Source organism: Protopterus annectens, chromosome 1.part0, assembly GCF_019279795.1.
Source record: "Protopterus annectens isolate FY-2018-M chromosome 1.part0, PAN1.0, whole genome shotgun sequence".
Taxonomy (NCBI): domain Eukaryota; kingdom Metazoa; phylum Chordata; order Ceratodontiformes; family Protopteridae; genus Protopterus; species Protopterus annectens.
In genome coordinates this window covers 1,159,981,909-1,160,005,249 of record NC_056725.1, presented here as the reverse complement: position 1 = coordinate 1,160,005,249, position 23,341 = coordinate 1,159,981,909, and positions in this window count along the sequence as shown.

The following is a 23,341-nucleotide window of genomic DNA, read 5'->3' as shown; positions in this document are numbered from 1 at the left end:
ATTGGTATATTTATTTATTTTGTTAGTATTTGGCAGTGTATTTATTATGTCCTTGATTACTGGCCCAGAGTAGGGACGTCACAGTTTTCTATTAATGTATTCAGAATATCATATTTGTATTGTTAGTTGGTAATAATTAAAAAAAAAAAAAAAAAAAAGTACATTATTGTTGCTGAAATGTTAGCACAGCATCAGTTAGATGTTTATCTTGTGGTGGCTGTGGATATCAGCATTAAACAGATAAAAAATTAATAATGATCTGAAGACAGTGCCGAAGCAGTTATGTTTGCATCTACATACTGATGAACTCAAGACTGAATGCATTAGCAATATCCATAGGTTGTGTTATTCGTTGGCCTGGAATTGTAAATCTGCTTAACAAATGTTTTCAACATGCTAAATCAGAAACTCTTTTAGCAAAATGTGTTTTTTTAATAACTGGTACTGATTTGTCAGGACAGGTCTGGTGCAGTATACTGTGGAGAATTTCTCATGTTAGTCTGCAGACTTGTTAGCAGTGTAAGCTATATTTCTCACTAAATGATTCATTAAAAAATGAACTATAAAAGCTGTAAAAACATAATGTGCTAGTAACAAAAATATTCAAACTGCATTCTGACTAAAAGCTTGAGAATGATTATGTTCAGCAAAATTGAAAGGTCAGTAGTCAAGTGTGTGTGCAAAGTACACCAGTGACATTTAAAATGCACATTACAGCTTAAAAGCATCAGCAATGTGAGTTATACTAAGGGATTAATGAACCATTATTATTATCCAGATAAAGGCAGTGGCTTGTGTTGATGTAAAGGACAGAACCATTTTGAAATATTACAAGAGAGCTTTTGTTTCTGGTTGCTCATAATTGAAGAGATATAAGCAATATATGTATAATATTAAAATCACCAATTCAAAACAGTTGAATCTTACACATCTTTAAAAATGCAAAGTCTGTTATTGCATATTTTTGCAAGCATATTACAGTGTAATTTTTAGCAATGGTTGAAATTAATGATACAGTTCAGGGCAAGACTGATAAACCCATTGTTAGGAGCTGTTGGCCTTATGAAAAGGGAGAAGCTAGTGATTCAGGAGCATTCTCTGTTGATTATGAAATGATGTCTTGAATGTGACAGCTCTCTTTAACCAAGTTCTGAATGTACTTAATGTTTCCTGGTTCTGGAGGAAAGCAGTGATATTGGAATTACAAGAGCACCAGGAGAGCAGGGAAAACACAGTGACTTACCAGCTGATTTCTTTTACAACTATTGTTGCTAAGAAATACATTAATGTGGTCACAAATAAGTTACAGATATTAGTGCTCGAAATGGCTTGAAAGTGGCAGGTAGGCCACATAAAGGGTAAGATGTTGGACAATCTCTGGAGGTTTCTTGGGGACCTTTTGGAGTGGGCTGAGAAAGAGCATTTGGACATGCAATTGTAACATATTTCATTCTAGTGAAGCTATTGATAAAATATATTGGGAATTTATGTTTAGAATAATTGGGGAAGTGGATCTAGTGGAGGGCTTATGCATTGGAGGGTAAGGCTAATAGTCTCTGTGGTAGTAATGGTGGTAGTCAATGAAAGCTTTTCAGAAGAGGCAGAGCTTGGAAGAGAGAGAGAGAGAGAGATATTATGCAGGGATGATTACTGTTACCGATGCTTTCGACATACAGGTGTTTGCTCAGTGGGTTAAGGTTAGGTTGAGAGAGTTACTGGAAGAGATAGGGCCTAAACATATCAATGTATTTGCTGATGATTGCATAGTTTTGCAATCAAATATACCCAGGGACACCTGAGAAGGTTAAAAAGTTTGGGGATTATTCAGGGACAGAGATCTACCCCTAAAGTTCAATAAAAGTGCTTGTGCACAGTTTGCAAATTTATAGGAAGTGTGTTTCTAGAGGTTGACGGAGGGGCAGACTATTTAGGACCAAAGGTATGTGCAACTATAGGAGAGACCCAGACAAAAAATTTGAGAACTATTCTAGAAATGTTTACAATCTTGTTGGACAAACAGGTAAAGAAGATAGGATCACTGATGGAAAGACTGGTTCTATTTAAATGATGTCATTCCTATATATACCATATAACACAGGGCATCCTAATGTCATCACCTGATATATTAGTGTGAAAGCTGCAGGACGCTATGACAACTTTGAGAAGAGGATGGAGGAGAAAATGATTGGAAAGGGCTTAAGGTTCATAAGTTCATGGGTTCATAGGTGGTTAGACCTTTGAGTCATACAGATTCTTTTACACCAAACATGCATTTCCGGTCATTCAATGTATTATCTATGTAAAGCTTGAAACTAAACAACAAGGCTGCATTTCTTATTCCACAAAGTAATTTATCCCAGAGATGGGAGAAAAACTGAAAAAGGAAACAATCCTTCCTGTTTTATTTATAGTAATTCTATATGCAGGTCCTCTGTCCCTATCATGATTATTATTATTATTATTATTATTATTATTATTATTATTATTATTATTATTATTATGTTGTTTTTCTTCCAAGTTTAACATCAGTTGTATCAATCAATGTAAAATTTTGCATAACCTTACAAGCAAGGCATAGTTTTCCCTTCAAGTGTCTGTACAGAAAAGTTCCAACTTTGTACATACACACACACACACACACACACACACACACACACACACACACACACACACACACACACACACACACACACACACACACACACACACACACACATACACACACAGTGAAGATCTACAATAAAAGTATAGATTATTAACACAGACTAAAGAATCTCTTCCTGGCCTTTCGGCTAAAATCAAGTGTTTGTGTGCGTGTGTGTGTGTGTGTGTGTGTGTGTGTGTGTGTGTGTGTGTTCATTTATTTATTTCCTGTGAGGATCTTTGTGGAGACATTCTTTTAGTTTGTGTTATTTGTTGTGATATATTACTTTGTATTGAATATACAGTGCCTACTTAAGTATATCACTTTGAACGTCTGCCTGACAATCTTTTCCTTCAAATATTTTTGCTGATTTTTCAACCAACTTAAGTGACATGTAATCTCACCATAGTATTCCCCATCTTCCCTGCACAGTAGGTGTATCCAGTTTTGCTTTACTCACCTTCATCTTCTGATCTTCTATGTAAATTTAAATATTATGCTATGCAAGCTATCAATATAGTCACTGTTCAGTGGAATAAGTATAACGTAAATAAGGACCAGGGACAGGAATATCATCTTTACCACAGAACATCTAGCACTTAAATATAGATCCACTTTCACATGTGCTTCATGAGCTCAGTCTACCTTCTTCAACAGTACCTCATAAATGCCCTTCATTGTTTTCCCTAGACAGGAGTAAAAAATAAAACCCAAGTATTTTTATTCAGGACTAATTTCATTAATGGAAGGGTCAGGTGACAATGGCAATTTTTAGCTTAGCATACATTCTCTCATCATTGTTAGTTACCTCGTCAAAATGCTTTGGTGTAATCTCAATCTCATCAAGGCAAGTCACATGGTTACTACATACACTAATATAGTTATCTGCATATAGGGTCTATATCACATCGTAAAACTTGTATAAGTTCGAACAATGTAATATCAAACCCAAATGTCTGAAACACAAAAATAGCAAAGCCACGGCACATCGATTTTTTTCCCAGGGAAAAAAATCGGTGAGCCATTTTCGGGGCTTTGCTATTTCATCCACTGTGGTCCAATCTCAGAGTTTGTATATTTAAGTAGGGGGGCTGTGGGGGGCACAACCACCCACATTGGGGGGGTGGGGGCAAAGCCCCCCCACTTTAGTTTTAGTTTAAGGTTTATTGATTTTTTTTTTGTTAGGGAACAGCGATTTATTTCCCTGTGGAAGAGAAGTAGCGTCCATGCATTCCCAGAGTCAAGTGATTTCCCAATACCCAGCAATAAAGGCATAACCAGGGAGTGAATTTTCAGAGTTGCTTGTGAACTAATTGCCTCCATTGGTAACCTGTCTCTAGCATTTCTGATAATATTTCAAAATGAAAGAAGTTACCATAATTAACCAGGACTTGTCAGAACTTTACCAAAAACTTTTGTATACTTAGTAATCCCTAACCTAAAATATTTTGGTTCATCTTTCCTCCTTCTGGACTTTAGTAATGTCAGTGACAACTTCATATATATTAGAGTAGGTAAGACTCCACATTATTGGAGGTAAGACATCTCTGAAGTACATTTTAAATTGTTTGAAAGAAGTTTTACATTTCTACCAGGTAAATAATTGACTTCACATATGTAATTTTTGATTTGAAGATGTTGACATGGAAGTTGGCTTTCAGTTTGTTTGAAGTGAAGTGATATGAAGGACAAATAGCCTGTGTAACACTTCCTTATACCCCTCTCTATTATTGTTTGAAAAGCTGTGTAAAACTGATATTAGTAGTAAAGATCAGATTGCTAGAAAGTTGCACTTTAATCTTTCTACTGAATATAGAATTCTCCTTAGTTGTTTTGTCCACTGACAAATCAACGCAGGCTACAAAGCCAGACAAAGGAGGGGGTATTGTTTTAATGGACTATACTGGTTATTGTACTAAGATGTTTAATTTAATGATGCTGATAGCACATCTACAATAATTTTAAGAAATTAAATTAACATATCAAATTTGATAATTGATTGCTTTTTACATAATTTATTTTTGGAAAAGCTATTGATAAGGATGAGCTAAGCTTTTTAAATTTTTATAAACCAGTTTCCATCTAAATTTGTATTCGCAAAATACATAAAAGTGTTTTACACCCTTGAGATTGATTATGGCTGCCAACAGATCTAAAATGGAACCATTGGCATTATCTGTTTATAAAGAAACTAAAATAAAATTTTAATGACAAGGAATACATTTTAAAACATTCCTAGCACTTTGAGTCTTTTATCAAGATGTGAGTTCATGCCTTACCTTTTGGTATAAAAGAGTTGCTTGCATTAATTCCCTAGGATTTGGGTTTGAAATGGTTTCACAAGGCTACTTACACTTTTGATTTACTTTCTGACAGGGATGTTACCCTGATACATGAATTCATGGAGTTGGTGTTGAGCAGTAATTTTGTTTGTCTTTCAAAGGAGAATATTTCAAGTGGGTATCTAAGGTAGCAATGAATGCAACAGTTGCACCAGTGTAAATAATGGCCATGACTCATCTTTTGTGAAAGCATGGGGATATCCAAGTATTATACATGGCCAAGGTAATTACAATTGTCAAACTAAAGGGGTAACAAAAAAGCACCAAAAAGGCATGAGGTAGTCTGTCAGTAGTTTTTAGCATAGTTAAACTTTAATAGTCGCTATTCATCACAAAGACTTTCTCAGAAACATTGTGTAAAAACACACTCGCCATTATATAATTATATCAATTAATTCAAGAATCAATCATCACTTTCAACCAATTATGTAAAACATGTTTCAAATTATAATCACTGTTTGCCCAAAAAAATCAAAACCTTGTAAAAAAAAAACTAATACTTTCTAATAGTCACTTTTCTTTCTTTTAGAAAACACCTAATATTTACTACATCATTTAAACCTGAAAAAATATATGAAGCAAGATCTAGCTGCCATTCAGCTTCTCTTTGCTCAACAAAATTCTTGTAATTTCTTCCTCTTGGATCTTGACTAACCACTTCTATTATAGAAAAAGTGATTTTTTCCAGTCTAAGCAATCTGTAGAATGCTTATATAAGGCATTATTTACATTTTTACTTTTTATTGTGTACTGATGCTCTTGAATTATGTTTCTCAAACTTCTTGTAGTCTTTCCCACATAAAAGGCTGGACCTGCTGAACACAAAGCTATATATACTAGTCCATTTGTCCCAAAATCCAACCTACCAGGAACTGAAATAATACAATCTAAATGTGTTAAAAAATGTACAGACCTTCATGTATAAATCTATATACTTTGCACCCCAAACATTTGATCATTCCCAAACTTCTCTGAGTTGGAAAACATCCTAAATCTTTTTTCTTATTTTCCAGCATCTGTTTAATACTATAATTTTTCTTATACACAAAATTTGGACTGTGACCTAACACCCTGGCAACATCACTTTGATTTGTAATAACCTTCCAATTGTCATTTATTACTTTACATATAACGTAATTATCAGTGCTCATGTCCAAACAAAATCTGGGCCCTTCCCCTCTACTCTCCTACTAATAAGTAATAAATAAAATAATAAGTGACAACTGGAAGGTTATTTCAGGGAAAAGTGATGTTGCCATGGTGTTAGGAAGATTTGTGGTCTAGACTCTTGCAGGAGGAGAGTGTAGCCTACACCATTCTAAGCTAGGAATTTCTAGTGAAGTCTTATTGTACCTGTTATTTTAAGTGTATTTGTTCTGATTTAAGCACTTGGGTTCCAAACCACTTATTTTACATTAGGAAGATTTGTGGTCTAAACTCTTGTGGCAGGAGAGGATAGCCTACACCCTTCTAAGCTGGGAATTGCTGGTTGATGGCTTATTGTGTCTGTTATTCTGAAAGTGTCTTAGTTCTGGTTTATGCAATTTGGCTCCAAACCCATTATTTTGCATTAGGAAGGTTTGTGGTCTAGACTCTTGTGGGAGGAGAGTGTAGCCTACACCCTTCTAAGTTGGGAAATGCTGGCAAAGGCTTATTGTGCCTGTTATTCTAAGTGTTTTTGTTCTGGTTTAAGTATTTGGTTTCCAGACCAGTTAATTCACACTAAGAAGGCTTATGGTCTACACTCTTGTGGGTGTATTTTCTACTGAATTGCTGCTTTATTTAATTTTTTTCTGCTGTTGTGACTGCGATTTTCTGCACTTTAAATTTCTAGTACTTCTGCATTTTATAGCATATGCTAGATTCAGACTTGTCGAATCTAGACTGACTGATATTATTTGAGCACTAAAACTCACCATGTTACATTAAGAAGGCTCCCTGTACTCTTTGGCAGAAGTGTGCAGCCAAGGACCCATCTGAGTTGGGGATTGCTGAAATAAGGCTCGGTCTTGGGCTTTCCCTTTGGTTACTTTGTTTAAAATCATTTAACTTCACTTGTATTTAAGTGTCATGTTTGCACAAGTTTGTGTTCAGTTTACTGGAGCTGCTCAGAGATTGCACTGCTGCCCTGCGAGCAAATCAGTTGTGAATTTTGAAGCATTGATGCAGTTTTCTAGCCCTCCATACAGTAGCCAGTTCTTTTTGTTAGTCTTACAGCAAAACCTGTTCTGTCTAGCCCACACTCCACTAGATATTACAGTATACACCTGCCATAATGGGCAGACAGTTTCCCACCATTTCTCCAGCAAGCCTGATTGACATGGGCATCCTGAGGCAATGCAGCAATTGCCTCATGTATACTGACAACCAGTTACTTCTAAAATGAACAAATACAACATGTGAGAGATGTATCTATACAATGAATTTGGAATCAATTCTCTCACATAACAAGAAACCAGATATCAAACAAGTTGTTAGCACACACACTTCACCTGTTGCACATAAGCTCACAACACATAAACCCACATAAGTGGAGGTACTTGCTAGAAGCCTACCTAAAGATCAGAGACCTCCGAAGTGCAAACCTACCTCACATACTGCAGACCGAACAGAATCCACTACACATAATAATACACACAACAGTGTCTCAGCCAATAAGTCCCTAAGGCAAAACACCTTAAAACCAAATGTCTTGGTCACAGGCGACTGCATAGTGATTCACACAGATGCCCCTCTCATCAGGCTGCACAAGGAGAAGGTCACCAACAGCTACCTGTCAGGTGCCAGGATCCATCAGATCATGTAAACACTAAAGTCTCTCAACAACAAGTACCGTTATGAGTCTGCCATAGTCCATATTGAAGTGAATGACTTGAGATGTACCTTACTGGAATATATGAAGAGAGAGACATGACTGAGCTCTCAGATTATGTGTCCCAGGCAGGTATGTCCCTAGACCTATGCAGCATTCTACCTTCACCCAGGACGATGCCTCAATATAAATAAAAAATGATTGACTTCAACAATTGGCCTAGCTTCTGGTGTCAGTCCAAGGGAATCCAGTATCTGTCAGCTTAGGAAGATATGGCCAACAAACCACACTGCTTTGCCAGAGATGTTCTTCACCTGTGGCCTCTTGGCTTTCAGTTACTAGCAAAGGTACTTGCCTCCCCCATAGTGCCTTTTTTAGACAATGTCATAACAACAAAATTCCAGAGGAAAATAAATCCCACTAGAGACAAACTCAAGGCTATGCTGCTTAACGCTAGGAGTCTAAATCGGACACTGCACTCACTGGCAGCACTCCTCCTTGCCTTGGAAGATGCCGATGTCTGTGCAGTCACAGAGACATGGTTCAAGGACACAGAAAGCACCCTGGCCATGCAAGGCTACAATACCTTCCACACGTTCAAACCTCAAAATGAGCATGAAAGAACCAAAGTAAGATGTGTATTCATCTTCATTAAAGACAAATACACCTCAAGACTGGTCAAACCATACAATTCCCTAGAGCTGCTCTACATGCAACTAACTGTAGGCAACCCCCCACCATATCATTGTTAGATATAGGTCCCTCACCATGAACCACGAGACCCACTCTGCCTACCTGGACCTACTTGAGTAATTCACTATACAGCTAAACACCTTGGTCATGGGTGATTTCAACTATCCTTCGATTGACTGGGAGTCACAAACACACTCACCATAGGGTTTCTGGAATTTGTTAATACAAATGCTCTGGAACAGATAGTCTGCACCCCCAAAAGGGGCTTGAATGTCTTGAATTAGCACTCACTAACATGGGGGGGGGGTCTCTGCACTACCTTGTCTGTTGCCCTCCCTGGTAAGGTGTGATCATAAATCAGTTTCATTTGAAGAAACAAGCATACTTGACCCCCCCCCCTTCAAGACAAAAAGGATGAAAAATTTATCCAAAGCAAACTCAAGCCCCCTGCTGCTGTCAACAATGAATTCAATACAGAGGTGTATAGAAATGCTCTGTATAAACACCTGTAAAAATGTATAGACTCAGTTGCACCTGAAAAAAAATCAAAACAAAAGTTCTCACAAAAATACAAGCCACTCTGGTGGATCTCAAGCATAAATAGGTTATACAACAAGAGGAAGAAAGTAGTGTATAAGAACAAGATGGAACTGACTCAGCAGAGGAAGGACACCCTCCACAGCATAAACAAGCAAATGAGATATCTTGTAAAGTCCTCTAAAGCCAATTACAAAGCTAAACTAGCATCCCTAGCTAAGGATAAACACAAAGCATTCTTTAGCTACATCAGAAATCTAAAAGGGAAGGCCGGGCTTTGTGCCGAACTAGTAGTGGATGGTACCACTCTTACTGAACATGGGGACATTGTCAGACAGATTTTCCACAACCTTTACCCCCTGTCCCCACCAGACATATCCCAAAGCATACCAGTCACAAGTTCTCTACCTAGTATCTCTAAAGAGCAGGTCATAACCACACTCTGCACAGCCAAAAACACAGCCTCTGTGGGACAGGATTATATCCCAGGCTTCCTACTAAATGGTCTAAAATAGGATCTAGGAGAATCACTTGGCACTCTCTTCAACCACAGTCTAAGTACTCTCTTTGTCCCAACAGAGTGGAAAACAGCAACAGTAACTCCCTTGCAGAAATCAGCAAGGCCATGGAGAGAATCATCATGGACCTTACCAACAAAGACATAGGTGACCTTTAAACTCTTGACCCTACCCAGTTTGGCTTCATTAAAGGTAAATCATGCTTATTAAACCTGGTGGACTTCTTTGAGAATGTCACCAAAGCCCTGGATGAGGGCAAAACAGTACATACAGTCTATCTTAACTTAGCCAATGCTTTTGACGCAATCCCCCACTCAGGTGTCATTGGGAAACTTACCCAACTGGGAATTAACCCATATATCACTAGATGGGTAGCCAACTGGCTCACTGACAGAACGCATACAGTCAAAGTTGTAGATTCCACCTCTACCAGCAGACCAGTTACTTGTGGTGTGCCACAAGGATCTGTGCTGGCCTCCTACTGCTTGGAATCTATTTTTTAGAAGTCCAGGTGAAAATAGATGGCCTATGGCTTACCAAGTTCTCTGATGACTGCAAACTGGGTGCAATCGTTGAGTCCCCCAATTATGTTGACATACTAAAAAAAGGGCTTACACAGACAAATGACTGGTGCCAAAGCCACAGACTTAAACTAAATGCAAAAAAGTGCATTATCATCCCTTTCGGGAAAGGGGAAGACCCTGCAAATTACAATATTAACAGTACCCCCTTGGCTCAGACTCTGTGGTGAGAGATTTGGGAACACGGTGATAGCAACCTTTAATTCGATCATCATCTGTCCACAGTGGTAAGGAAAGCCTTCTATGTTGCACATCACATAAGTAAGGGCTTCGCATTCAGGCCTAAAGATGTTATAACTCCCCTGTACTCATCCCTCATCACACCACTAATACAGTACAACACTCTCTTCTATATGTACCTCACAAGACACCTGTAGCAGCTGGAGAGACCTCAGAGGTTTCTCACCAAGAAAATTCAGGGCCTTCAACAAATTACCTACATGGACAGACTGCTGGCCCTATCACTGCACTCTGTATCTTACAGGCTGCTGAGAGGCAACTTGTGTAATGCCTACAGAGCAATCTTGGACAATTACCTACTGGAAATGCTGCACAGCTGCAAGTCAAATGGGACAAGATTCATTCACTGTAGGGATCTTAACCTAGCCTGTGACATTAACAGGACATGCTGGAGAGACATCTGTCTCCCAGAGATTGCTACTCCTCTGGAACAAACTGCCAATTTACATAAAACAGAGCTCCTCAATGACCCTATTTAAGCATAACTTAGACAACTGAAAGGCAGACCATAAATTTACCATGGGTTGTCAGCTATGTCCCTCTTCGATAAGGGCATTTGGTGCTGATCATAGGCTCACACTTCAAATTTAGACCATACAACTTGGTCAATAAGGGAACAAGGGTATAACATGGCTAGGCTTGTAAAGGACCTAGGTGCAATAGCCTAGTAACCTCCTATGAACCTATGAACCTATGAAATACATATATATGTATCTATCTATATACAGGTTACTTTCAGGTAGTTGGTTTAAATCAATCTCTGCATTGTTGACACACTTTGGTTGATAAAACAGATGGTTGACAGTTATTTGAGGATCTCATAAATCTTTGAGATGGGGAATATGCCCTTTCACTGGGGATTGTGCAATCTCAGAGCTAAAATAAATAATTAGCGGTGGGTATTGGGGGGGTGCAATAAGCTCCCCTGCAAAAACACTGTTTTAAACATTGCATGGTCTGAGGAATTGTCTTGCCTTGTCTTTTCATGTCTTGCACCCACTGATGGCAGGGATAGGTTTCAGCTTCTCTGTAATCCTGAAAGGGATAGAATCAGGCAATGAACTGGTGATGATAAATATCATTTGATGCTGGTAAAACTTTCAATTTATTAATAGAGTGTTCATGTTTCAAGTACTGCATTGTTAAAATGCCCCTCAGCAATATTTCAGCAATATACTGCAAGCAGGGAAATAGAAAACAGGCAAGAGTGACCTGATATTTACTTGAGAAAATTAGCCAAGATATTAGGAGCAAATAATTAGAGAGAGAAATGTAACAGAGTAAGATGAGCTTAAGCAGAAGTTTGGACCACAGGTTAGAGACTGCCTCCCCTACTAGGGTTTGATAAGAGAATATAGACAAAGAGAAATGGATAGGGGAATGCTAAGTGAACGACCAACTTGGTAGACCTTTTAGTGTAGGCTATAAAAGGTGCTGCTGTTAAAAAGGGATACTTAGAAAGACGTAAAATATTGCATGATAACTATAACAATCAATCAGTGGATGTTAGAAAAGACGGAGTAGAAAGAATGGAAAGGCAATTTACAAATTTACAATGGGAAGACATCTGTAAGTCTTCCAAGTATGTAGCAAAGTACATAGGTTTTAGGATTTTTGCTTATAAGTGTTTGCACGGGTATAGCGTTGCCACCCCTCCATTTTTTTTCCGGAGTGCCCAGAAATCAGTAGGGCACTCTGGTTCTCCGGTTCTTGTAATCGGAGTCTGGAAATAGTGTCAGGCTCGTCAGCGCGTATTAAAAAAAAAAACATTCCCGTGACCCGTCTTGGACTCTCGTTGATTGGCTGCTTGCTGCAGACGAGGCTCGTGCAGCAAGCAGCCAATCAGCACGTAGAGTTAGTAGTAAAAGCCCTGCAAAGCCCACGAAAATTTAAGAATATAAAGCGGTGCTTCAGCATAAGTTTTTACCTTTTACTTTTGTAGTACAAAGGGTGCTGCTTAAGATCTGAAATTCTTGCTTGGAGCCTTGGACATCGTCTTCAGTGGATTGCCTGCTGCCTGGAAGCCCTGCCTGGAAGCCCTGCCTGCCTGGAAGCCCTGCCTGCTTGGAAGCCCTGCCTGCTTGGAAGCCCTGCCTGGAAGCCCTGCCTGCTTGGAAGCCCTGCCTACCTGGAAGCCCTGCCTGCTGCCTGGAAGCCCTGCCTGGAAGCCCTGCTGCCTGGAAGGATTGCCTTAGCCCTGCTGCTTGCCTTGCTTGCTGGAGGAAAAGTGCTGTGGACTGGGTGGTGGTGTGTTCCCCTGCTTGCTGGCCCTTTAGCTGCCTGTTCTGTTCTGCTGCTGAGAGCTTGTTTTAGTAGCCCTGCTGCTGATTTTTCTGGAGGTAAGTGGATTTTTTTTTAATGGATTCTTTGGAATTAAGGTAGATTTTCAAAGATTTGTGTGACAAGGGGAATGAAATATTGCCAGCACAGCTACTAGTGAATTTTTTAAATATTAAATTTATATTAATTCACTAGCTGTGCTGGCACTATCTCATTCATTGATGGTGACAAGATGTGTGTAACTATCTAGATGTTCAACATGTGGTGATTAACTAGAACAGTTTCTAATCTGGTTTTGGACTTGGTTGCAGTGAATGTATAATGACTTCATGATTTGTATAAGATGCTTGGACTGTAGATCTGTCTTTCTAGTCTGTCATCACCGTGATGTTTACCTTGACCTGTGTTTCTTCCTAGGGTGTCTTTCTAGGGTGTACAGTCTTCGTAGTATAGTGAGGCTTAAATGTAGCTTTTTGTCTAGTTTGTCATCACAACTGTTTACCTTTTATCTGTGTTTTCTAGGGTATACCGTCTATACCAAAGCTTAGCTCATTTGATGTTACAGTGAATATATGATTACATGATTTGTATAAGATGCTTGGACTGTAGATCTGTCTTTCTAGTCTGTCATCACCGTGATGTTTACCTTGACCTGTGTTTCTTCCTAGGGTGTCTTTCTAGGGTGTACAGTCTTCGTAGTATAGTGAGGCTTAAATGTAGCTTTTTTGTCTAGTTTGTCATCACAACTGTTTACCTTTTATCTGTGTTTTCTAGGGTATACCGTCTATACCAAAGCTTTATTTACTTTTTGACTCGTCGCACATTTTTCTACTTATTGGTAACTGTATGTGATATTAAAGACTTATGCTGAAGGGTGGAGTAAAGGGGTGTGGCTATTAAAAGGAATGGGTGGGGCTTGATTGTGCATGGGGCGGGGCTTGTTTGTCAGGAAATGGCACAGTAGAAAGGTGGCAACCCTACACGGGTATTTTATACCACAAGCAGACTTCAGAAAAAAATGTCCTTGGGTAGGTAATACATTTTGAAGGTGTGACAGGAAACAGAGACAGGAGGTTGTCACCATTTTAGGGAGGAATGTGACATGTTGGCAGGTTTTTGAAAATTCTGTTCATATTACTTTGTCAGAGATACTGGGGAAGCAAATCGTAACTAAGGACATTGTTATTTTGAGCTGGGCTATAGGATCTGAATTGTTTAAATACAGTAAGACCTTACTAAGTTTAATGTTATTGGATGACAAAAAAGCAATTACTAGAAATTGGAATGAAATATCAAAACCAACCATAACTGAAGTGCTAAATATTGAAAGGTGATGAAAGAACTAGGGGGTAGAATCTTTAGAAATGAGAAGGAGCAAAATGCATGTAAATAAAAGGAATTTGTGGGGACAGTACATGCAGAATAATGTTCAAGAGTGGGAGTGAAGTTTAAGGGAAGGCAGAAATTGAGAAATGTATGTAGTGTTGAACTAAATGATAATTGTTAAAAACAAAACATAGATATAAACAGCATGCAATTGTCACTGTGGTTGTTTTATCTTCTATTAATGTATGTGTACCTATGTCATTGTTTAAAATGGGATTTCCTGAAGAAGTTTAAAAGCAATATTTCAGCAGTATGAAAAATTTAAATCCTCATACTTCTCTATTCACAGTCTTTACCAGATTATACACATTTTTAATAAAATTACCGTAACTTTTAGGCAAGGATGTCATCTGTCCACCACAAGTTTCTTACTGCTACCAACAATCTCCCTTGCTTTGCAACTTATATCCCAAATACATAGAATCTGTGCATGTTTTAATAAATGCATTCTATAGACTATAGAGATGATATCATAACACAGATATATAATTATCAAACAGAGAAGTAAAAACACAGTGTCAGTTCATTCCATACAAAATATTATTGTTTCTAAATGTAGCAGATCTGTAAGCTGTCATTTCAGCATTGGAGCCTTTGTTACATTTCAGTCAAGATGATTTCCTAAATGAAGATAAAGTTACTGGATTTTCTTACATTATATGCAATGCTTTCTTTTCAGTAAACCAAAACACTAATTATGTTTTCTACAATCATTGTCTCAGAATGAAAATTTAGATTTTAAACCAGTCTTACTGCTCACAGGTTAATTTCTCCAAATTTGGGGGGTTCTAATACCATGACGACAATGAACCCCATTCTTATGTATGGGTATTATTAAAGTTCATGAAATTAGTATAGCTTCAGTCTTTGATGTTAGCCAAAAGTGCTCTACACAGCACCTGCAATGTGCCCAAAACTGACTCCTTCTGTAGTTTATATGGAGTTGCATGTATCAATAGCATATCTAAATTCAGCAGTAATTTTTGAATTAGACCTGTTGCTTTTACTACTATTGGAACTGTCTGGGTATCCTTCTTCCACATTGCCCTTGTTTCTGCCTGAAAATCCTTGCATTGTATGACTTTGTAACTCTTTGTATGTAAGACACTGCAATCAATGGGTGTAGCAATTTCAGTGATCAACGTTACTTTTGTCTTTTTTCCTGTACTACTACTATATGGCATTTTCTAGCATCTGTTTTTGAACTGTTCACAGTGGGTGATCTCATGTGACATAAACTTCATTATTATTTATAATGCTTTGTGGTTCCTGTCTCCAATGCTTCTCAACTACTTCAATACTGTAATGTTTGCACAATCCCCAATGCAATAGTCTTGCCACATTATTATGCCTTTCAGTGTACAAGCCCCCTGCCATTAGTATATCACACCTAGTAGCAAGATATGTAAATGTTTCCCATTATGTTTTACAGAACCTGCATTTGTGTGTTTCTGCTACATTCAATGGAATTTGTAAACCAGCATCTACATGGTTCACTGTCCTGGGCCACCATTATTAACTTTTCATCTTTTGGTTTAAGTTTGCCTGTCCTTAACCATTCCTGCATCAAATCCTGATCAACATGAGGTTGTTCCAAGAGATCTCTGTACTTGCCACAATATTTATGCTTTTTCTACATTCCTTTCCTTCTCATCTGATCCTTCTCCTTATATTCTATCTTTTTTTTTGTTTGGCACATTCAGTTGCTGTCTGATTTTTGTCTACTTCTGGTTTGATTGTTATTCCCACTTGACAGCGATATGCTTCTGCTAAATTAAGCAGGCAAGTCATCTTAGACTTCTTCTGCTCATGACTCCTATGACATTTCTGGAAGGGGGGGGTCCCCATGAGTTCAGCGGAAGATAATCACAATTGCCAATAACAACAATGGATTATCTTTTTGAAATATAGTGATATGGGTCTACTTCATTTGATCAACAGATCATTTGATCGAAACTTATTTGATCGAAATTTCATTTGGTCAAAAACCAGTATTCAAGGAATTGGTATATATAGTTAGGGGGGTGTGGGGGGCACATCCCCCCACATAGTTTCCTTTAAAAGAAGAAAATAAAACAAAAAGTACACATTTTAAACGAAAATAGGTGGGGGCTTCACCCCCCCCCCACCTCCCTAAGTATATATACCAACTCCAGGATCGCACAACATTGGGAAGGGGGACAAATCCCAGTTTTATGCCTTGAGTACTGGTTTTCGACCAAATGAAATTTCGATCAAATGGTCTGTCGATCAAATGAAGTAGACCCAGTGCTATATATATATATATATATATATATATATATGTATAACCTTTTTTGTATTCTAGAGCATGTGCAGTACTGTGGTTTGCTAGGACCATGAGCACAGAGAGAGAAATATAATCAGTGCTCCATATGTCCATTAGTGGTTATTAGGGTCTTTTTTTCCATGGTTGTATTATTCAAGGCATTGATTTATCTGTATCTAAAATTGATATGCTTGTTATACTGTACCTTGGGAATACAAAAATGCAAGTGCAGCATTTCCATTTCTAAAACTTCTGGTCCCCCAACTGCTATTATAACTTTGGCAAATTTACAAACTACTATAAATAAAATAAACATAAAAATACCCATCTGCCATTAGGACACATTCATGAATATATGACTCTACAGCTGGTACTCATCATGGTTCAGTTCTAAAGCATACATATCCACTTAGTAGAATTTTGTTTGTTCAAGTGATGTGCCACTAGATGGCACACTGTGGGCAAAGTACAAATGCAGTAATGGTGAAAGTAAAACAGTTGAATATGTTCCAGCTAGGTTAAACCCATTCTGCCTCCTATTTAATCTTAATTCCTGTTTTCTGTGAGAGGTATTTATATTAATGCTACTACCTGCTGTTATTTGCAGTACTTATTAAAGATGCTAGTCTTTTTATGAGCAGTTAAGATTTATTTTTGTAACAAACCACTAGTCATGTAAGATGTCTGAAACAGGAAGAGACAGAAAAATGGTAGGTACTCTGACTGTATCTGATGTAAGGATCCACAGCTGTGAAGAATATTGTCAAAGATCAAAACATTTTTATTAGTAATGAGGCTGAATATGAAGACAGAAAGCTATCCAATTACATCAGTCAGTATGTATTGTAAATCTCTTGAGCATTGAGAGGACCAATGAAAAGTAATGTGGAGATGGCTAGCTTATTAAAAATCATGTTAACCCTCTTGTACTATACACTTCATTGAATTTGTGATGGAGTATGTGTCTGAATTGAGATAATTAGTCCAGTTCTGACATTATGGATAGAGATTTGCAGTAAATGTAAAATAACAGAATTATATGGATTATATATAGACTTCATTATAAAGTCTTTTGGCTTTTCCCAGTTAGGGGTCATCACAGCGGAATTCCGGTCTGCTCATGATTGGCAGTGAATTTTTATGGTGCCATGTTGCCAGCCCAACATCCAACCTTCAAAGAAGGCATGCCCATTCACACTCGCATCTTCCTGCATGTCTTTAACGTCAATAGACTGCGGGGAGGGCATACAGACTCCACACAGAAAGTGCTCCAGCCGAGAATTGAACGGGAGAACCTTTTGCTGTGAGGCAACAGCGCTAACCACTGCACCACCACGGCTTATAGACTTCATGATAGTAAGACTGGTATCAGAGGACTTCCTTCAGATATTTGTAAGTTATTTTTTGTTTTTCATGCTTGTTTGAGATTGTGCTTGTTCACAGTGCTTTTGTACATTATGCTTGTACTGATGTGTAGGGGTGTTAAGAGATGTGTCATTTTTCTTCATTTACAGAGCATGGTGTCTAAGAGAAAGAGTGGGACTTTATTCTTATTTTTCCTGGGATGGTTGATCTTTTTTCTGAGATGGGCTGACTTTGGAGTGAGAATATATAAGTAATAAGAATGTGGGGGGGGGGTGAAGCCCCTATAGGAGCACCCCTCCCTCCTCTAATGCTTGAAGATTTTTTTGCTTAAAACTCACTATTTTAAAATATATACATTTTATTGGTTTGCTTACACATAATATGTAGTCTCATGCTAATATTATCAAGGAAATGGGTTTGAGCTTTTTTATTTTTGATAAGTTATATTACACAATGTCAGAAACTAATTTTACTATTAAAATGCAATAGAAATAACAAAGAAAATGTACAAGATTTACAAGTAACACACTGCTGTGATATGTAACTAGTGCATTCTCAAAAATAATAAAGCCAGCTAAGGAAGCATCACATGCCTAAGAAAAGAGTACCATATAGCAGAATGCATGCCTAAACAAGAAAATGCCATGTAGAACTGGAATTATGCAAAGATGTTGTAGAAATAAAGAAATAAGTAAAATAAGCATTATAAAAAGACAGTTGAAAAAAAATGAAAGATTATTCATTTTTGCTGACACCACATTCTGCTGAGAATGGTAGCGCAAACCTACAATACAGACCAAGCATTTATTTTCCATTATGTGCTAAAGTATGAATATACAGAAAGTTAACCCAGTCCATAAAGAAGTCAAACCAGAAATTAAGCTAGTGTACTTTACAATGGATAACAGCAGTGAACTGAACTCAGCAATATAAATAATGCTGTTTTATGATCAAATTTCACTGTCTTCAAAACCTGTATGCAGTAACTTAATACAGTGGGTACTGACAAATAAGTTACTTAAAAGAAACAAGACATAGCCATACATTTTAACAGCTGAAGGTTATTGCCAAGTTTGCTGGGCAGAAGCTAGCTGAACAAAATATAGTGAAATTAAACATAGGTAAAGCACATAAATTGTGAAACTTTTTTAGGGGCATATATAGTAAATGTTTACTTTAGTATGAAGAGGAAATGGGTATATTAAAAAGGATGGCTACTATTCATATTCTAGCAGATGCCAAACCTAAGTTCCTTAGATATGGATCTGTTTCTTATGCAGTGTTCACTACGTAGAAGAAATAAATAACCATTAAAAGAAAAAAGGCCAAACGTCTTGTGAGATATTCAGAATGGGCTGCTTCTTTTGTATGTATAGTTAAACCTCATGAAACCTCATGGAACTATTAGGTTTTGCGTTCTTGTTTAAATTAACTGCTGACAAATTAGCTTCTTTGCAACAATACCTCATACCTTAAGTGAAGTGGGGTGCATTGCTTGTGATGTATCAAACATTTTCAAAGTTATTTGAGAGCCAAGCTTATGAACAAATGATTATGGATGATAAATCTTTGTAATGTTTCAATGCTTTACTATAAATATTCAAAAAAATCTTTGAAATATTTCAAATACTTTACTATAAATATTCAAAAAGCAATGCTTTAGTACACTTTCTTATAAGAGATTATTGCACATGGTATGCCATATGTTGCTATTTACAATACAAAAGTATTTACAGAAACTGGAAGAAACAATAGATGACTGGAGGATGGAGGTGTGTTTGTTATAAGAAATGTATATACTTTTCTGTACCTCATCCATTTTCACAATGCCAGACTCATGGTGCTAGATTCCAAAAGAGTTGCTCTCAGTGTAAGACTCCTCTGATTCCAAAAGATTTACATTAAGTATATGTGACTAACTTCAATGTAAGGCATATCTATAAATAGGCTTACACAGTGGGGCAGATTCCAAAAGACCTGTTCTCTCTGTAACTGGTCAGTTACAATGAGTCCAAGTCTACTAGAATCAGGCCAATTGTGTCCCATAACATCATGCTTGAGCCATCAAAGCTGCATTGAAGATTGGGAGCAGAGCCTGAATGGCTAACTGAAAGCAGCAGTATTTTAGAACTCTATATAACTAGTTAAATAAGACAGGAAAATATTCTTTTTTTTTCTTCAAAGTATAAAATCTTATAGACAAAGGACGAATTTACATAATTAGAAACTTTGGTGAATTTTTACAAATAATTTCCTGTCAAAAAGCTTGGCGATATATTCAATTGTTAAAATGAGCAACTCAAAGAATTCTCACCAGGATGCTGCCTTAAAGAAGGAACTACAACAGATGGCATATACCCTGCAGGAGTTGTCTTTAAAGATGGATGATTTTAAAGAGAACCTGGAAAATCTTAAAACAAGCAATCAAAAACAGGCTGACACCCTCAAAGAAATGCTAAGTCAACATCAGACAAGGATAACAGGAATAGAGGTTTCTCTAAATGACTTAGAAAGCAGACTTAAGGAAGAGGAAACACAGAATGAACTGCTTCTTAAACAAAACACTTGGTTGGTTAATAAAGTAGATGACTTAGAAAATAGGGAGAGGAGAAATGACATCAGGATTTTTGGATTACCTGAAAACACAGAAGGTGAGGATATTATTTCCTTTTATCAAGCTGGACCCCTGATTTTTTAATTTAAAAGAAGGACTTTCCTTTGGCATTGAAAGGGCACACAGAGCTCTTGGGAAACCTGCCACTAACCCAAACTCTCCTCCTAGGTCAATAATTATCAAATTTCTTTCATACTTGTACAAGGATCTGATTTTAAAATCTGTTTGGAGGAAGGCACCTCTAAAATATAAACAGAGCCTGATAAGATTTGATAACGACTATTCATCTAAAATAATGGAACAAAGGAAAAAAGTGTGGCCAATGATAAAGTTTCTGAAACAAAATAACATAAAGGCACAACTTGCATATCCAGCTAAGATAAGAATACTGTATGCCAACGAGATGAGGACTTTTACTGACTTAGAGGAAGCCTCTTCGTTTATTAAAACTAATAATGTGATTACTTTACCAGAAGATATGGATTGGATGTCATCTTCTCTCAAGAGAACAAAAGAAATGAAATGTCTGGAAAGATGTCAAAAAGAAGCAAAAGACTGATACTGTTACAACCAAATCTCTCAAAGCATCTGCTATGATGTGAATTGTTTTAACATTACTTTAAAGGATGAATTTTACTGCTTGGAATTTTAAAAGGTAACTAGCTACTGGAATTTTTATCTATATTTTTTGAAAATAGATGAAATATGAGAGTTTTCACATTACCTCAGGTATGTAAAACAGGGTACTTTTCTTTCACAGAAGGAGGGTTATATAGCACATAAAATATTTATACTGTAAATCAACATACATAGTATATGTGTATTTTTTCTTAATTTTCTCTTTTCTTTCTCTCTTTTCTCATTATTTATTTTAACTGCATCTTGTCTCCCTTTTTAAATTATCTCCTATTTACTATACTAATATAATCTGTATATATTTAATAACTCACTATCTATACATAGATAAATAATAGTCTAAAATAATCTAGTTTTAAGGTAGACTAATTGGAATAGTGAACTTAATTAATTGTTATTACAATATTTATTAGATTAATGATAGTCACTGTTATGCTTATTGGGATTGGGGACATGTTCGTGATTAACTCTGAAATGTTCCATTCATGTACATATGTCCTTTGAATTATTTCCTTTTAGTATTAACAAATACATAAAAAAGGAGGGAAAAATGTACTGTTGGTTAAGAGAAGTGAAGCTTTCTTCACATTCTATTTGTGTTGCCATAGCAACAGTAAACAATTGCTGAAGTTTCTAAGGACACTGTGAATCTGCGAAGTACATTTAGCCTCACAGATAACAAATAATAAGAAAAAGTAATGTTTAGTTATCAAAATGAAAAACAATCTAAACAAGGTAAAATAAATACATAATAGGATTATTTGTAAATATTTTATGATTTATCCTCACAGGATTACATATTCCTGGAAACACAACTGAAATGTTCCCAAGCTACATGTGCACTAAAATGTAGCTGCTTGATTAAAAAGTATTACTCACTTTAACATGCTGATTTCACAAGCTGTCTGCGGCGTAAAAGTTACATTTTATATGTTACTTGAAATTGTCAGTCTCTAGAGCATAGGAAAACATACATATTACTTTTTGCAACATGTTATCTTTGCAGTTACCTCACACTCTGTACAAACTCACTTAGTAACTGATAGCTATTCATTTAAAATATCAGTTTAAATATTAAATGTACCCTTGAAATGCTATTGCCATTTTGATAAAATACAATCTGAACTGTAAAATGAATGACTTGAAAGAAGTGAAGTTGTTGTGTCTTTCGGCTTTTCCCGGTTACGGGTCGCCACAGCGGAACTCCGGTCCGCTAATGATTGGCATTAGTTTTTTATATGCCAAGTTGCCGGCCCTGACACACAACCTTCAATGAAGGTACGCCCATTCATGCATGTCTCCACACAAAAGACGCTCTAGCTGAGAATCGAACAGGACAACGTCTTACTGTGAGGCGACAACGCTACCGCAGCACCACCACCGCAGTCAAAGTAATGCATAGATATCAAAGACAGTTCTTGACACTACAGTAAAAGTTGTTGTTGTTGCTTTTCTTTCGGCTTTTCCCAGTTAGGTTAGGGGTCGTCACAGCGGAACTCCGGTCCGCTAATGATTGGCAGTCGATTTTTATGGTGCCGAGATGCCAGCCTGATGCCCAACCTTTAACGAAGGCACGCCCATTCACGCATGTCTTTCGAACGACACTCAACTGCGGGGAGGACATGCAGACTCCTCACAGAAGGCGCTCCAGCCAAGAATCGAACAGGAGAACCTCTTGCTGTGAGGCGACAATGCTACCGCTGCACCACCGTAAAAATATATATTCACAAGGAAGTATTGAAATAGGAAGCCGCGGTGGTACAGTGGTAGCATTGTTACCTCACAGCAAGAGGTTCTCCTGTTCAATTCATGGCTGGAGTGCCTTCTGTGTGGAGTCTGCATGTCCTCCCCGCAGTCGAGTGGTCTCCGAAAGACATACGTGAATGGGCGTGCCTTCACTGAAGGCTGGGAATCGGGCTGGCAACTCGGCACCATAAAAAATCTACTGCCAGTCATTAGCGGACCAGAGTTCCGCTGTGGCGACCCTTAACCGGGAAAAGCCGAAAAGACAAACAAACAAGGACGTATTGAAATGTTTTAGTCTTCCAGTTAAAATAGCTTACTGTCAACATTTTGCGATATCAGAAAATGTGAAGAGCTAGGAAATTACTATTCTTTGTCTTTATATTGATTATTAGACAGATGTTAGACTCTTGCTTAGTTTAATGAATTGTGACATATGTTTATGAGGAAAAGTGGACTCAGTTACTCACATTGGACTACACATTCCTGGAAACTCAACTGAAATGTCCCCAAATTACTTGTGAATTTAAATGAAACTGCCTGATTAATAAGCATAATTTACTTTAACAACCTGAATCTATAAGCTATTTGCTCTATATATGCCACATTATATATGTCACTTGCATATGACAGTCGCTAGAGCACATGAAAAAATACATATTA